Source organism: Lissotriton helveticus, chromosome 2_1 (genome assembly GCF_964261635.1).
Source record: "Lissotriton helveticus chromosome 2_1, aLisHel1.1, whole genome shotgun sequence".
NCBI classification, from domain to species: Eukaryota; Metazoa; Chordata; class Amphibia; order Caudata; family Salamandridae; genus Lissotriton; species Lissotriton helveticus.
Window position 1 is genome coordinate 1,262,957,215 of NC_136059.1, and position 19,545 is coordinate 1,262,976,759.

Genomic DNA, 19,545 nt, shown 5'->3' on the forward strand with positions numbered 1-19,545 from the left:
CTGAAAAAATTAGAACTGCGGTTCAAACTGCTGCAGCAAAAGAAAGAGCCCTAGCCCAAGGGAAGAGAATATCTGTTTTAACAGCAATATCAGCCCTTGAGGCAGTAACAAGACCAAGCATTCCAAATTCTATGGCATTAGATCCAAAGTGGATACAATGGGTTAATTCTCTTGCTGCAATAGACGTGATACACCATTCGATCCCAAAATGAAAAAACTAGAGCATCTAGAGTACGAACATGAATGTCCTCTGCCGATCGAAATTCTGCATCTCGAACATTACGCCTGTGTAATCTACACAGACTCATCTGCACAACATTACGTTGTGGATAAACAAGTTTACAATGCAGCATGCACGATTGTTAACCCCTTCGACGCTCATGACGAGCTCAGCTTGTCATGGAGTTTCCATTGACTTCAATGGAAATTACATTGGAGCACAAGCACAGGCTCAGCATCCAAGTGGTTAAAGGTTGCTGGCGCATAGGTAAATTCAGACCAATGGTCACTAAAACTGAATCACTCAGAAACTGTACAGCTCAGCGAGCTGAACTAAAAGCTCTAAAGATGGCGCTTGAAAATGCTGATCGCAAATTCCCCACACTTATAGTGTGCGATTCACATTACTGCGTCCAGTCTTACAATAATTCCATGCAGACCTGGATTGAAAACGGTTACAAAGATGTTACAGGTATCACAAAAAGCATAACAAATTATGGGAACAAGTAGTTCTTTCACAGAAAGAACTACGAAAGACTCACATGGTACATACGCAGAGTCTTCGACGTGATGGCGTTCACGTAGCAGGGAATTCATTGGCTAACACAGCCACAATGGCAGCTGTTCAACTGGCTTCTGTAGCTACAAAAAGGCGTTCTAAAAAACAAATAGATGGAGAAACCATGCTGGCAGTAAAAGCTTTATTAAAAGGCGACTATGCGGCATTGGGAAACATCCTTAACAATGAAAATTGTATAACGACTTACCTGAACAACGAAGCCGGAACCACGACTTTCTTAAACCACGACTTTCATTAAGCATGACTTCCCTGAACCACAAGTCTCTCCACTACACTCCTCAGAATTAAGGGAACATTAGGGGAGGTGTGGGGGGGTCTCCCTCCCAAAAAAAGGATTAAAAAAAAAAGCTAATGGTATGCGTAGTAAAACAAAAAAAAGTAGATTTAGATCCGTTTATTTTTTACGAGTGGTTCACTCAAGAAGAATTGTAATTACAATAGTGCCATCTACTGGCAAAACACGAGATGTTAAAGTTCGTGGTTTAGGAAGTCGTGTTAAAAAAAGGTAGTGGTTGAGAAAATCTCGTGGTTAGGCTTTCGTGGTTAAGGAAGCCGTGGTTTAGGAAGTAGTTGTTTAGACATACAACCATGCGGCATTACCTCTAAATTATCCACTCAATAATACATACATAATTGATGCGAACTCTGTTCCTTTTGCTCGAATCCCTGGGGTGGGGGACAAAGTAATTCCAAACACGTACCGGAGGGCTTACTTGATTCAGGAAGCACACATGGGAGAGGGTCTTAGGCACCAAGAGATCTTGAAATCTCTAATAGAATTGCAATCACAATACTGGTGGCCGGGAATGAGCGTGCAAATTTATAACTTTGCAATGGATTGTCATGACTGCAATAGAGATCGCAGTTGTTAACCGGACCAGATACCAGCCCAGACACCTCTATTAGACAGCATTAGGCTATCTACACACAGACGTCCACACGGACAAATGCGATCCCATACATATTAAGACGAGTTTCATTTGGATGTGGCCCCAGCGCTCAGCTGATGCCAGAACTGTTATAAAAGATTTGCGAGTCTTTATCGGCACATACGCAATTGGCATGCTACATTCTGACCAGGGTCCTGCGTTTAGCTCTCGAGCTTACAAGGAGGCCATGGCCAGCTTGGGCATTGCATTGCGGTACTCTAGTCCATTCCATCCTGAGGGAAATGCGGTAGTGGAGAGAAAAAACCGTGACATAAAGCAATCTATAACAGCGAGGGTATTAGGTTCGGGTGATGGGTGGGTCAAACATCTAATAAGTGTCCAACGTAGTCTTAATAATCTGCCAAGACATTCTCTGGGTGGAATCACTCCGTTTGAACTTTTGTTTGGTACAAGAATGATAATCGAAGATCTCGATAGTCAGACTTCAGTGGTGGAACAAAAAACCTTTGATATCAAAGATCGTTTGGCTGTTTTACAGGACTTAAATGAAACAAGAAGAAGTCTAAGTAACACAAAGCTAAAGCCAACGGCCACTGAAGAAAAACCACCTGTCCCAGCAAGACCTGTCTGGATTCCAAAGATTGGGGATCTGGTCAGAGAAAAGATCACGGTGAAGAAGGAGTTTGGGCCTTCTTACAGAAAAGCAGTACCTATCTTAGCTATCAGCGGAACAAGATCAGTAGTACTACCGCTCCTTGCTGGTAAAAAGGAGAACGGAGTTGTATCAATAGACCTGGTAAAACGACAATCATGTGGCCAATAATAAGTAGTAGGCCCAGTGGACTCCCAAGAAGTAGCAGAAGACCAAACATTGCTACAATCCAAAAAGTTCAAACTGAGAGACTAATCACATTTGATAAACCTGCAGTGAATAAAAAAGGACTATGCAACAAAGCCATGGAACTTGTGCCTCTTGAAACTCAAATTGCAACAGTTCGTCAAGAAACACCTGTCTACAATGTTGTAGCCTCTGACTATATAAATCCGAAAAATAATGAAAATCCGGAAGCAATTCCAACAATTGACAGAACTGCATCTGACTACTTTATCAATTTCGATGGCTTTTCTGAGGATCCAAGTGAACATGAAGACAAGCCAGCAAACAAAACTTTCAAAGACAAAATTACAGAACTCTTTCATCAACTCGGAGAAACATTTCTGATTTCACCATGGATTGAATTGTGGATTGTGTTAAGTGTACTTTTTCTCCTGCTCTGGCTCATTTTGGTTTTAAGCTTGGGAAGAATGATTGATGGAAAATACAGTACAATGGACACAGCAATTCAGAACATCAACTCGGTTCTAAAACCTCACAGATCTTCTCACATTGAAAAAAGAGAACTATCATCAGTGAACATCATATGCATTCCTATACCTGGTGGTGTAGCATGGGATGTTACTGATTACGACATCTATGGCCCAGTTGAACACTTGAAATATCCACATCAGTTCAAGGTTTCTTTAAGTGACTTTGTATCACCTAGTACTTTCTCTGATGATTGAGACTTTGAAAATATTAACAATGTGATGTCAGATTTAGAAATGTCAGCAAAAAATACAGAACATGATTATTTAGAAGGTTCATCAGATTATGAAGAAATGTATTGCTTTAATCATTATGGGCATCACTATTTGCATAAATCTGCTAATCCTAGAAATGTTTTTACTTATAATCAATGGGAACATTGTCCAGCACCGCCAAAAGGCAGCTCGAAATTTTTTTATGAGAAATTCATGTATTTCTCAGGGTTTAATAACACTGATCCAGAAACATTTTATTTTAAAAATGTAAATAAGACAGGAATGAAAAACATGTTGACAATTACTAAATTGATATATTCTGCAAAATGTTATGAAAAAATGTCTACATTTGGTTTTTAATTTTGGAAAAACAACATTGAGAAAAAAACTGTCTGGGGTACAAAAGACTGGCAGGTACAAGGTTTAGAATCATTATTCAGAGCCTGCATGATCCCAGAACAAATAATGTTCCTGAATGACACCATTCAACAAACAACCTGTCTTGGCCTAGCCAAGATAAAGGACTTAAACAAACTGTCTATACCCAAGCCCATACCTGATAGTAATAGCACTACAGATGTGGAGATAGACATATCCCATATTTTACACCAAAACAGAACTAATCCTGATTGGAGAAAATGGTTGATCTGGCCCACAGACACTAATAACTGTCAATATAGATTCCTGAACAAAACACAGGGGTTGAAACAGAACAGGCCAGATCCAAGATATTCCCAGAGACAACATCCATGGATAATAACAACATACAGTGTAGGAAAATTATGCCTCGAATTGCTACAGAAATCCACACTACCTGAAATTAAGCAACACGTGACTTTACTTAAAGAAGGTGCTGACTTGCGAGATTTCTTATTGGGACCTCGCAAACAGCGTCAAAAATGTTTCATATACGCCGGTATATATGTGGCTTACAACGAAGCTTGGAAGGTAACGCAAATAGAAACTGCTGAAAAAATACGAGAAATTGATCGTATTAATTTGGAAAAAACACTGTCTGTAGTGGACAACGGGTTAACGACTCTGTCCTCCAGAATTTATTCACTGGACAGCATTGTATCATCTGCTATTGATATAATAGAGCAGGACTTGCTAATGCTACAACATGGCCAGTCCCAATTACGTTCTATTGTACAGTTAGGCTGGATGTTACAAAATCTCCGTTCCGGCTACGTGCCATGGCGTCTCATCAACACAACGTCATTATTTTCTATCTTTAACTTTACAGATAAACAAATCTCTTTGGCACAAAAAGGAGCAGACTATATGGTGCTGAGCATTGAAAAACTAGAAAGATTACCATTGACAATCTCCGAAAGACCTGTCATTGAATGGATAATACATGGCACCATTACAATTCCGATAACGACTTTTCAGTTTCAATATTGCCAAAAGCATATACCAACAGACCTGTATGAAAGGTTGGGTAAAGGGTACATGAAGTCAACTTAGAATTTACCTTACACACATAGATGTTATAGTGAGGGGAAAAAAGAGGTATTTCTTAGTGGTAACAACTGTAAAAGTTCACTAAGCGGTACACTTCTGTGTCAAGGTATTAACTTGCATGGAGCCTGCGAAGGTTCATCAAATAACCTTTCATGCCTCTGCACGGCACCTCTGCTACACAGATAGAGCCTTTTTTCAGACAACTTTCCAACGGCAGTTACCTTATAATAAGTGACCATAGCTGTTGTGGCATGGTGCCAGGAATGGCCTATCCCGTGAGTGTTACATCCAGGGTCACTTGCTCTATGCAAGTATTGTATCCAAACAACAAACCAGACAAGGAGGCAGCAATATGGCCTTCGTTGAATATCTCTTCTATTCGAATTGATACTTTAAGCAGAATGAAGTGCATTCTTTTACAAACAACTCTGCCTTTAACCTCGTCTAGAGAAACATATGATCTGCAAGTTGCAAGGACAGTAGCAGAGATACATGCATTATTATCGACAAATTGCCCCGTGCATTTTGTAGAAATGTTAAATCATATCTTAAACATGTCAGATACCAGTGGCATCGCACATGTATTTAAGACAATTTTTTCGGGACTGTTAGCACCCTTTGAAGCAGTCCTGAGCATCTTCCCGAATTTCGTGCACTCTCTGTTCGGCTGCCTGCCTCTCATCTTGGGACTCGTAGCAGGAATCTTATTTTTGTTCCTTCTGCTCCGATATGGCAAGTCAAGTCACAGACAAAACTGAGGCTACAATGGAAGAAACGATCCTAGCAATGCAATACCGAGACCGGATTACTAAAGTCATCGGCTTGGCTCGGCTCAAAGATCTAAATACCACCTGTTTTTTTTCATTCAGACCAATCTGGCAAGATTGCATCCTACCTGTTCTACGATGCCTGCTCTGCGGAGAAGAATGCGTGTTAGACGTCTGTCTCACACTCCCATCAGCAGTAACTATGGATATCGATACTTTGCTTGGTTCGGTAACGGCTCATGCAACGTGTTGTCCCCAGCGGCTACCTATTCTGATGACGGCATTCGTTGAGACCTCACCATTACGATTAGGTGGCGGTGAGGTACGAGATGAAAGCGGCACACAGGTACAACCTTGTGTGACCATTGCTGATCTAGACTCCGATGACGGCAATGCTTCTCACATATGCACTATTTCTACTTTTTCGGACCAGGGCCAACTTTCACCTACTGTTGTAGATGAATTCTTTGCCAGCCTATCTGAGTTAATGATCTCTCCTAACAACAAGAATAACTTTTAAAAACACGAGCACACAGCGTTCCCTGAACTCTGAATTCGGCCTTCAGTTTTGATAAACAGAACTTCCGAAAGACTATTTGGAACTATTTTTTTCCCTGAAAGCGAAATAATTTTTTTCCGTTCCCAAAATATTTACCTTTTTGGCACATGATACTCTGCTTAAAGTAGAACTATTCTTAGAGAGCAAGATTTCTATTTTAGAATCTCTAGAGACAATATTTTGACTTAGCCTCTAGCACATGTACAGTCTTATATAAATATGTGATGAAATGGTCTTGACCTTCTCTTCTGTATTAAGAGCCATTTCATAAATGTCAATTTTGTGATTCATTCAGTCATGATTGCAATGAACAAAATATATTATCTGAATGATACCACTGCTTGAAAACGTACAATATAATACTCATTTTTCGTGTATATACCATTTCAAATGCATTTTATGTATTTTGGGGTGGTTTGGAAAACGGATCACTGAAATAATATCGACTACCAAAATATCGACTACCCAAAATATCGAGGAAAAAATATCTACAACCAAAATATCGAGTTTGTATGTACAAACAGGTAAGTACAAAAATATCGAGTACAAAATATCGTTTACAAAAATATAGTTGTAAAAAATATCGACTTTAATAAAAACAATGTTTAATTACATTAATATAAAAAATTAATTACTAAAATATAATTAACAATACTTAAAATAACTTTTAATAATTAAATAATTAATGAAAGTAAAAAAATTATATTTTTTTAATCATATTTCTTAAAACATATATATATATAGTAACAAAATTTAATTAAATAGCCAATATTATTAACGTACAAATACAAAAGAGTAAAAATTACTATTCCCACTGCAAAGAGTGCAACAGTGGATATATGACGTTACAACGCAACTTTTACAACGCACTACCATTACAACGTAAGTATTGGTAAGTATATAATAATTTTTTTTATTTAAATTATTTAAAATTATTTAAATATAATTTAATTTAATTTCATTTCATTAAATTAAATTAATGTAAATGTAATTGTACTTTATTTTTACACTGTACCCCTGTATGCCAAAAACCCAAAACTGACCCTGAACCCTAAAAAAACCCATTACCCAAAAACCCAAAACTGACCCTGAACCCTAAAAATACCCCTTTACCCAAAAACTAAAAACTGACCCTGAACCCTAAAAATACCCCTTTACCCAAAAACCCAAAACTGACCCTGAACCCTAAAAATACCCCTTTACCCAAAAACTAAAAACTGACCCTGAACCCTAAAAATACCCCTTTACCCAAAAACTAGAAACTGACCCTGAACCCTAAAAATACCCCTTTACCGTAAAACTAAAAACTGACCCTGAACCCTAAAAATACCCCTTTACCCAAAAACTAAAAACTGACCCTGAACCCTAAAAATACCCCTTTACCCAAAAACTAAAAACTGACCCTGAACCCTAAAAATACCCCTTTACCCAAAAACTAAAAACTGACCCTGAACCCTAATAATACCCCTTTACCCAAAAACTGACCCTGAACCCTAAAAATACCCCTTTAATTAAACATAATTAGCAATTAATCAATTAAATTAAATTAATTACCAATTACATTTTAAATAATTAACAAATATTATTTAATTACCAATTAATTAAATATTACTACCAATTAATACATGTACATATTTAATAAATAATAATTAAATTACTTCACACCCTATTCCCCTATAAACCCACAACCTGCTACAGGAAATACATTATTTTAATTTACATAATTAGCAATTAATCAATTAAATTAAATTAATTACCAATTAAATTTTAAATAATTAACAAATATTATTTAATTACCAATTAATTAAATATTACTACCAATTAATACATTTACATATTTAATAAATAATAATTAAATTACTTCCCACCCTATTCCCCTATAAACCCACAACCCGCTACAGGAAATACATTATTTTAATTTACATAATTAACAATTAATAAATTAAATTAAATTAATTACCAATTAAATTTTAAATAATTAACATATATTATTTAATTACCAATTAATTAATTATTACTACCAATTAATAAATGTACATATTTAATTAATTATAATTAAATTACTTCCCACCCTATTCCCCTATAAACCCACAACCCGCTACAGAATAAAATTACACAATAATTTAAAAAATATCATTAATTAAAAATAATTATAACATAAAATGACACTTTTCACACATATTATAACATAAAAACACTATAAATAATTACATATTATTTAAAAAACGATATTTTTTACTATCTAGATTATATACTTGGATATTTTCACTTTCTATATTATTTACAGTCGATATTACTTCACTTACCTTAAAAACGATATTTTGGCTGTCGATATTCTGTCCTGTCGATATTTTCTCCAAACGATATTTAAAACTCGATATTCTGTCCAAACGATATTTTGGAGTCGATATTATGTCTGTGTACCTTGGAAAACACATGCATAGATATGTTTAAAATTGCTTAGTATTTAGTAATGATGGACATTATACGTGGAGTGGGTGTTGTAGACGAATCTAGGACCCTATTTAAATATTCCCGATTTATGCCCTTATTTGGTTATATCAAATCATATCCTTATAAAGGCATAAGAATCATACCCATATTAAGTCATAGCCAATGCAGTCCAAATACGTCAATGCTACTCCCATAGACTCCTAGAAAGCACAACGTGTTCTTAAACAAACCAAGCCTCCAGCAGCCCGGGAATTCCCCCTGCTTCTGTATTGATTTTCCTAGAACTCCTGGAGTCCTGAAAGAACTGCGAGTTCTTAGTGACGTCTTATGTCCAACCTTACATCAAACTCTGCACCTTCCAGGTATAAATATACCAGCATTTGCCCTAGCAAAACACACGGTGGTTTGGAGCAGATCGGCTATCTTCTTGCCCGACGCCCTGCTGAAGCGAGTGCCGAAGGAAGCCGACCCTCCCATTGACGCACTGAGAGAGACGCTGTCTTTTCTCCTGCCGAGAAATCCAGCTCCAGTGTTTCCCTGTCACCCTTGCGGGTTGCTGGGAGATCGAGTCCTGAGAGAGACATACAAGACCTCCTTCATTCTATAACCAAGGTACGGAGCTGATTATACCCTTAGAGAGTGCTTGATTCAGATTCTTGGCAGAAACTATCTTAACTCAAACTACAACTCATTTATTCCGTCCCATGTACTAGGCTTAGGTTAGGTACACCGGGGTAGGCGTATCTTAGAAGCACCACTGAGTACGTTTAGTCAACTTTTATCATTGTATGTATTTTATCCGTTTTAAGTATCTTATGGCTTAGAAACCATATAAATGCTTTTACAGTATTATTTCATAATACTCCTTTTACTGTACGCACTTTACTTTATGACAAGTATTGCAATTGTAGCAATTCACTTCTCTTGCATGAGAAAGAAGGCTGCTCAATAAATAATCACTTTTATTGAAAACGCCCGTCTCTCTATTTCTCTGCACTTCTGGTGAAACTAAGCATGCACGATTGACTGAGTGAAATAGCCATCTATTGTTTCCGCGACTCTGGAGATATACTCCTTATTCTTGGCGGAGCAAAGTTGTCATGTTTATGCGGTTGTCAGAAACTAATCCCTTCTTGTGAATTCGAGAAAGCTTCTAGTGACCTCTGAGCTAGCTGGCATTCATAATTAAGTCTAACATATTCAATAGAGACCTAGTCGACCTCAGTCCTACGTCTAAACTATCGTTTATGTTATTCCGATGCGCAGAGCCTATTGGGAATATAGGAACTACACTACAATTCAATGCTGTAAAATATGTATGGTTGTTTCTTAAAATTCACAGCTTGAAATACAAACATTCAGGGGCATATGTTCAAGGAAGTATCGGAGTGAGGCATTAGCTGTCATGGCTTAACACCTCACTTCAGAAACGCAAGGCCGCACCACATTTACAACAATATGGTGCAGCCTTGGGTTTCCCCCTGCGCTGGCGCTACACTTAGCAGTGTAGCGCCAACACAGGCACCCTTGACCCATAGTGCAAGGGTGTTTGCCTGCAGGGGAGGATTGTTTACGTACAGGAAGGTCTCAGTTTCAAACTACATGCAATGTTGTGTCTGCAGTTTAACAAAACAGCATACCTTTTATTCCATCACCCAATGCCAATGGAAACTATTTGACAATGTACCTATCCTCAAAATGTCATGGCCTCAACGGACAGCCATTCCAAGCAATTGAAAAGAAAGGAAAACACATGAAAGCCAATGGCTGAAAAACACTGCCCCAATGTCCACACTCTCTTTATACTTCCTTATCATTCTTTTTGAGGTTTTGATACCATAACAAACGTTCTCGTAAAACTGTCTGTAGAGAGACCTAAAAAGAATAACAATAGAGTGTCAATATGCTGAACATTTATAACTTGCAATAGCAGTTTGGAATACTGAACATTCTAACACGTACATTTTCACACACACATGCATTCTCTGTTTAAAAACGAATCATGCATTGGTTTACAATTCTAGGTGATTTATTCCTGCACATTCACTTTTGTTCAAACTTCCGATGCATGCATTGGTTGGTCCATTGACGATTCTATAGACATTTACAGATGAGATTATTTGTTTTTGCAGCTAAATGTAACTTTAGAATTCTCGCCAGCCAAACACAGACCCTTAGAGGCAATCTCTTCCGCCATTTCGTCCAATTGCTATACCAGTAATGAACCACGGATGATGGCCGTTAAGCTGAAATGGCGTTCTGCTTTCTGATAGTGAAATATTTGGCTGTTGGCTGCTCTTGGGAAGAATCATCGTTGCTTTCAGCCGCGGCGCCTTCTGTATCTTTAGTTGTGACCTTTTGTCAGGTGTTTATGGAGATGTCATAGAGCTTTTGGAAATACTGTGCTACTCTTTCAGATAAAAATAAACATTTTCCAGTAGCAAAAGTCTCCATCTTTCTGTTTCTACTTTGTTTGGGAATTCTCAAAAAAACTTGCAATATATGCATGCAATATATGTACTGCACATAGTTGTATTTAATTACCTGCATTTCAGCGTTATTGTAGATTTTTTAAAATAATAATGTAATGTAAGACCATCTTTATAATTAAGTATGTGAAGGCATTGGCTAGTTTTACATAATTCGTGTGGTTTACCTAATCCAATTAAAAACACGCTATTTCTAAATAGTGGCCACACATCTGATATTCGTCATCTGCAATTGTACATCATCTTTATTCTCTTCAATTATGATTAATATACAGTGGTGCTGCAACACTTGTTTTGAATGGGGGTGCTGTCATGAGTGTTATATCTGTGAAGTCATATTGACTCTGAAAAATCCGAGCATTTCACAAATAACATGGGTAGTAAATGAGCTATGCCCATTCCACAGCAGAGTGGGAAGGAGGTGGTATGTAGCTGATGGTGCATTTTGGAGCACATTATTGCAAACTAAGGGGGACATTCACAAGGACTTATTTCTGATGTATTCCCACTTTAACGCTTCAAAAGTGGAAATAGATTTAACACCCCATTCACAAGCTGGTGCAAACTGCAGACATCGCCTGTATTCCCGCGACAACTGCCCCATAATTTATCTCCACGGTGGACACCACCAACTAACCCTAATGAGATACAGAGCAGGCGTTCCTGTGCAAAAACACTACACCACTTTCACAACGAACTGCCAGATCTGCCAACGGAAACAAAAACAGGGGATAAGCCGCGGTAGAAGCAGGTAATTATCACCTGCCTTTTGCTGACTACCTGCAGCATAAAAGGGAGCCCAGCCAAGAGCCACACCTGAAGACCCACAGATGCCATGGAGACAATGATCATGCAACGCCAATAACCATGAGGGCTACAACACCCACCGCAACCACGCCAGGCTTGCCACCACCCCCAGGACCTGTCCCCCCCCCCGGGAACATCACAGAGGCAGCGTACACAAAGACAGCGGACCCACCTGAAATGCACCTGCCACCCACAGTCATGCAACTCACGACACTGCCAATGGGCACGCAGCACAACTACATCCAACATGACATAGAACATGCCAACCGACCAGACACGACAACACGACTCCATTGGGAATTCGGCCTTGCCATGCCCACAACCCAGCCATGGCCTGCCACCACAGACACACAAAAGCAGAATGTGAGGAGAGGCATGGAGCAGGCATGTGTGAGAATGGCAAGTGACTAATGAATGTGAACCTACCCAATGCCAGGTGTGTTTTGGAGGTGCCGGACAGACCACAGAGTACAAACCACGGAAATGGCCATGTGGAGATCAACTGCTGGTGCATGAAGTGTATTGGCCAGTGGACGCTACCATGTCCCCACAGGCTGTGGGGCATGCAGAAATGTCGCAGGTTACGTCCCCCCTGCATGAACGTGCATAGTCAGTTAGACCTGCGTATGCCAGGCCTGCATAGGGGTGTGAACAAAAAGCCCTCGCACTGGTCGTGATTCTCATTCGGAATGGACAACGTGTCTGCCAGGGCGGCGCCTCTCAGCCCGCCATGAGTCCTGTGCCAAGCGTGGTGGGGCCGGAGTCCCTGTGTGCCTGCTGCCCCTCGGGCCACTGGTCCCCAGACCCGCCATGCCTGCCCCAGTGCACCAATGAGGCTCCGCTCACCTGCCTACATCGACGTGTGTCAAAGAGGGCCCATCACCTGCCGGTGCAAGCTCCAAGCACCAGTCCCGCGACCTCTGCAGCCTCTGCAGACCATCCCTGACCCCCCGACGCTGGCCCACATTACTCCTTTTTCATTTACATGCTCCACTGGCGTCCTCTTCGGCCCAGTAGGTCCCACATGTGGAACTGTGTCCTGAGTCCTGAATGTAAGTGACCCCAAGTCCGTGGCAGCGGTCACAGCACCAGACTCCCTTCGATCAGTGAGGCATAATTCCATATCCGGCATAATTCTATATCCGGCAACACGTGGTGCCACTAACCCTGTTCAAGGCAAGCCGGCCACACGTGGTGCCAATAACCCTGTTCAACGCATGCCAGCTACATATGGTGCCACTAACCCTACCACACGTGGATGGGGGCTCAGGCCTACCCTGCGGACCAGTAGGTCCCACATCCAGCACTTAGTCGTGAATCATGAATGGCAGAGTCCACACCAGTGAACCCATGGAGAGGAGTAAGAGGAAGATGCAGCTCAGTATGGATGAAAGCCAGATCAGAGTCACGGAGGTGATCGAACACTATCAACGACTGACCTGGTGCCATTAACCCTGTTCACTGCAAGTCCACGTCCTGTGGTACCACTGAACCTGAACTACGCAGGTTGGTGGGCCCATCCAACCTAAGGCGGTGACACTCTGTGAATGGCCAGTGCTGACTGCTGCCTCAGGGACAATGCGGTACAGTAGGTCACACATATGGAACTGTGTCTCGGGTAAGATGTGGAAGAGCCCACACCATTGGACATGCCTCATCTAAGGTGGCATCCCCTAATCACACTGGTGCCACTAACTCTGTGTGCAATGAGTCAGCAATGAGTCATGGGCACTATCTGATTGGACCGTGGTGGCATCTGAGTCCATGGCCTGGTGGTATTCTGCATCTTCATCTGGCTGGACCGGACTTGGTGTCCGACATGTGTCTGTTCCATTCATTTCCATCATAGTGACTGTTTCATATTTGTATATTTTGTACCGCGTTTGGCCACCATAAGTGTGGCAGGGTATGCTCAGACGTGAGTCCCTTGCTCACTTTGCCACTGGATATAAGCAAGCCGGGCTGAAGACGGCTGGAATGCCAGAAACCGGTCCTCGAAAGCTTGTTTCCAGTCCAGGGAAGGCATGGCTTGGCAGTTCGGGCTGGACTGTTCCCATGAGGCACAGGGTCAGACTGATTTGCATATAGCCATGTCTGAACTGGGGTGGCAGAGTGGGCTAAAGAACGGTGATGGATTAAACCCAGATCTTTTGAATGGGTGTGAGTGTTTGATTGATTCAGATGCTCCGTCCATCACCACCCCCTTTTGTACCGCGTTTGGCCGCCATAAGTGTGGCAGGGTATGCTCAGATGTGAGTCCCTTGCTCACTTTGCCACTGGATTCAAGCAAGCCGGGCTGAAGACGGCTGGAATGCCAGAAACCGGTCCTCGGAAGCTTGTTTCCGGTCCAGGGAAGGCATGGCTTGGCAGTTCGGGCTGGACTGTTCCCATGAGGCACAGGGCCAGACTGATTTGCATATAGCCATGTCTGAACTGGGGTGGCAGAGTGGGCTAAAGAACGGTGATGTATTAAACCCAGATCTTTTGAATGGGTGTGAGTGTTTGATTGATTCAGATGCTCCGTCCATCACCACCCCCTTTTGTACCGTGTTTCATATTTGGGGCAGGTCTAACATCACCTCCCTTCAGACCCAAGAAAATAAATTCTTAAAAAGATTATTGGCAGTCCCTTATGGGACTGTAAATTACATAATCCACAAAGAATTTTCAACCCCATATATTTGTGACACAATAAATGTTGCAGGACTCACCTTTTGTCATAGCATCTGGTCTAAGGATGAAACCAAACTCACAAAAGACCTAATTATGGATTGTCTAACACTTGATCATAGCAGGAGGATTCCTTGGCTGGACCACATTCACAACATTTCTAAACACTGTATACCTGACATGGACAGAAGTGACCACCTTCCTATATTGGAACTTAGTAAACAGGATCTTAAGCGCAAATATCTAAAATTAAAGGAAGAAGAAAGAGATCGGTCTGTTAGTCAAAAGCATACTGTCATGTCATATGGTGAACGACCTTTAGTGAGGGGCCTACAGCCGTACGTAATGCTGGTGAAAAACGTCTAACAGAGATTTTATCTCATTAGGCTAAGGATGAGCACATTACATTACCTAGTTGCTTTCACTAGAGTGGAAAAATGGTGTCAGAAACTACCGAAATGTCCTTGTGATGGAAAAACTATGCAATCTACGATGCATTTTATTCTTTTTTGTAGTTTTTATGAGGATATCCGGAAATCAATTTTAAAACCTCTATTTTTATCAAACATGCTTTTTAATTATAAACATGAATTCAATTTTTTATGTAGCTTAGAAAACGTGAAAATTATCTGTACTGTAATCCGTTTCATACAGCTTGCAGTCAGGAAATGAAAAGATTACTCACATCTTGAGGCATTGCTGTATGAAAACTTGGATGATCATTCTTAAATATTGCTTTGTTTTCACTATTGATTGGTTGCCAAGAATGCTAACTGTATATTTTAGGTATTCTCAATATGTCCCTTGCACCAGCACTTTATCTCCCGCGACTGAATGTATTAACTTTTGATTAGCTCGCAAATCCCTTGTCCCTTTAAAAAATGCCAAGATTGATTATTGATGGCCATACGGACTTTTCGATAAAATATTTCACAAATGTATTTTAAATAATTCTTTTACTGTATTTATCTTTCAAAAATACCAGAATAACAATGTAAACTTAGGAATGTTTTCTTTTTTAGTATGCTTTTATGGGGAGATTTGTTACACCGAATAACGCTGATTTTGATTTGATTTGATTTGACTGTTTCAGCATGGTCCTGCAGTCTGCATCATGCCCTGGGGGTAAACCTTCCATGTTCCACCAAGACACTCCACGACAAGCTCCTTTACAACTACGGAAACCTGCTCTGCACAAGTGACCCTGCACCAGTGCCCCGCAAGTCAACGTCCCGTGGCAGTAGGCCCATGTAGGATGCTGTGCATCTGAGGCCACTAACTCTGTGCAGCACAAGTCATGGGGCCTTTATGGTTGAATGGTTGTGTCCTTTGCGAAGTACACTGTTATCAATTTCTGACTGCACCAGGCAGCCCTTGCCGGCTGGTGTGCACACACCCCACACACATCCAACAAAGGTGTCACTCGGTATGTGTGCCTGCCAATAAATGTGGCCATTCACACCATCTGAGCAAGTGTGTGTCCGTGTGGTCATTGTGTCAGCTTGATGGGCATGGGCCCTGCAACTTCTCAGTGTGCTGTCTTCAGTGGATGTTTCCATGTCACCTCAGCATTGGCAGTGACCCTGGACATGTAGCTGCACACTCACCCCCCAGCATGCACAAGCGTGTGCTGGTCCGTCGTATGTCAGTTTAGCGCAGGGGTGTGCTGATTCGACAGGGGGAGCAAGATGTGGCTCAGACCTGGCCTTGGGCAGGAAGTGCAGTAAGTGTTTCTCTGTGTTGGGGTGTAGTCACGACCAGGGCCACAGTAGTCGATGTTGCAATGTAGCACGCACCAGGAGTGCGGGTCCGCATGTATGGGGACATGTAGGAGTGCAAAACCGCTCAGGGTCTTGGCACATGCATGCCAAGTGTTATATGTATCAGCCCTGCGGATGCATGAGTCAGTTGCCTGGCCACATTTGCAGCGCAATCACAGGAAACACATCCTACACGCAGAAGTCCTTGGTCGTAGGTTGGTGTGCATGAAATGGCCTTCAGATGTACTCCCACCCCACTCCAGGCTTGCACCACTTGCACACAAACTCTGCTTATTGCACTGAGCTGTGCCATTTCATTCACAGGACTGGCGCAGGTAAAGCCAGTGCCGCTTCTAGCAGAGCCACTGATGCAGTGGCAGACCATCCCGGACACATGCTCGAATCCAGTCACGTGGACCTGTACCATGCATGTCTGCTGCATGTACTGAGGGCACTGCCGTTGGCCGTCTTGCGAATTAGTTATCCGCTGAGCTTATGACTTGCCGACGTCACCTGTGTTCAGCCTGTGTTGCATTGTCGCTTGTGCGTACTCAAGTGGTCCATGGATGTCTGCCTCTCCAACGTAACGGTGGCTGACCTGGATTATGATGTGTGTGCGTCCCCTGTTGACCCACAACCTGGAGTGTCACCGTGATGCCCGTTTATGGCATGCATGGATGTTTGGCATGCAGGCCGGAAACTGGACCGGGGAGATTGCATTAGCCCTCGTGTGCAGTGAGCACTTTGGGTTACTACCCGATTGGGCTTTGGGGCACATTGGGGCCAGTGGTTGGAGTCAGCACATCTGTCCGGGTCAGCTGATGGATTAAGTCGATGACATGTCAGATGTGGTGAACAATGATTGCTCATTGGAGATGTTGGCCTACGCAGATGCACTCACATTCATGGACGAGTGACAAGGTACCTGCAGCCACAACTGGACCATTGCACATGTCCCAATGCCTGGTTGCATGTTGTGTATCTGGTCACATGTCCCAAGTCGACAGTGGACATGGGTGCATTGGCCTGGACTCATGACCCATGCATGGACAACCAACGCGGGTTGGCACTGACTTGTGTTAGTGATGGACCCCCCGAGGTGGAAATGGGCAATTTCCTACACTCCTCATCCAGACATGCTCCTGCATTGGTCTGCATATCATGGGACTTCTCTTGGCCATACTGACACCCACTTCTTGATAAAGTTTCTGCTCTTTCACTTGTCTCCAACTGTTTTATGTCTTGATTTGTATGCCAATGTGAGTGCCACAGACTCTCTGGCTCCCTGCCATACGTGCATTGCTACCCCATCAGGACTGTGGGTTTGTACTTGTGCATTATCATGTCCCTGTTTCATACTTAGCCAGATGCGTATGGCCATTTACCTGCACCAGGAGGGTGCACTTGTGTCCTGTGTTCGGTGGTGCAAATGTTGGTGTTTGTGCCACATTGTGTTCGATGTTGGGGTGCTCTGCTTCCTATGTGTGTGTGCTGCATTGTGTGTGAGATGTCCCTTCAGCTCTAATTTGGCTCACCCTTTCATGCAGTGTGGTTTTCACTTCTATGCTTGTTCAGTGGTGTGATGTTGCCGGGTTGTGTGACTTGTGCTCTTGGTTGGTGTTGTTATGCTTGGGCATGGTTTGTCTGCAGGTGTGCTGTGCTTAATTGTGTATGCATTCCATTGTGCCCATTTCCCCCCGTCCCCCCGGTCTCTGCTGGTTCCTCTCCCTGTTGCTGTTGTGTCTGTTGTTTTGGGCAGTTTCCGGTCCCCGAGTCCTGCCAAGGTCTCCAGACTGATGTGGAGGACACCATTTCTACCATGCCATCCAGCTCCTGGTGTTGTGCTGGCCGCCCACCTCCGGTGTGCATTGCTGCCTTGTTGTTGTTGCCGTGTTTCTGCTTGTTTGTGCGTTTCGCATCATTCTGGATGTTCTGGTTTTCTTCCATTGTCCTCCTCCACTCTCAGGCTGCATTCACCTTGTCCAAGATGGCCTGCCATTTACAATGTTTTGTTGCCAATGGGGCTTGTGGGTTTGTATACTGGCTCGGGTTGCCTCCATTGTGCTTGGCTGTTGTTTTCTGTTCGGATTGTTTCTTTTTTTCAGGCTTTTGTTGTGCTTATTCCCACCTGCCATGTGTGTCGCTGGCATGGTGGTGCTTATGCCTGGTTTCATCATCGCAAATGGGCTCTTCACGCGTTTTTTTGTGTTTTGGTTTGTGTTTTTATCTCCGTCGAGGTGGTTTTATCACAGACATTGGCCGCGGTTTCGGCAGACTATTGCATGCTACCGCCTTGTTGTGAATTCCACGTTAACACTGGGTTATTTTCCCGTGATCGTCTGCAATGTGTAAAGGTGTGTTAGCATTTTTTGGTGATGTTTAGCACACGTTCTTGTGAATATACCCCAAGCTTGCTATCTCCATATGCGGTTGCAGCAAGGGATATTTGGCGCTCAGATGACATTTTGCTCGCCTTCTTCAGAAGATTTTGTGCACCTTTCAGGTAGATACTTTGCAAGATTGTTAGTTTGTTGCAGTTGAAAAGATTTCAAACTCCTTTATTTTGGATATTGTCGGTTTTGAGTATTTGCGACTCCAGGTTTCAATTTCTAAGACAACTTTGACTTTGTATCCACAACACGGTTGTATCTTCCCAGGCGGTAGTCGAACGTTATTTGTCTGCTGTCACTTGGTTCTGAAAATGGTCTCAAGGATTTGTCCCTGAGGAGACCAAAATGTCAACTTTCAAGCCACATTGATTCTAAAATCTTTGAAAGTTGTTCCATGCTGCCTTTCCGGTGACAATGGGTTAGCGTGAAATGATGATAATAGGACCTTAGTGTCAGAAACATTTGGACTAAAGTTTGAGATAGAAGATAACTGAAGATTAACTGATTGAACAGGAACCTGTCATGTACCTTGATGTAAAAGACTCAGACAGAGGTTCAACGAACAATGTTAGCTATGTCAGTATCGGAACCGAGGGCTTATGTGGTTAGGTGTATTTAATTGAGTTAGAACTCAGGGGAAGGGATATGGAGACACACTTAAGTGGATATTTTAAAGCACCAGGGGCTAAGGCAATGTCGTCCGGCTATGGTTAGACTCCAGTTCCTGGAGAATAAACATGTAGCTTGGCGCATAGCAAGGTTCCTGAAGAAAGCACTGCACTTTAGAAAAAGTATGATATGTGAATATTTTTAAACTGGGCTGAACCCCACATGATGACTTTAAATTTTTTATACTATGATGAATTATAACTGATTGGGCAATTACCAATCTTCATTTTTAGAACTATTTTT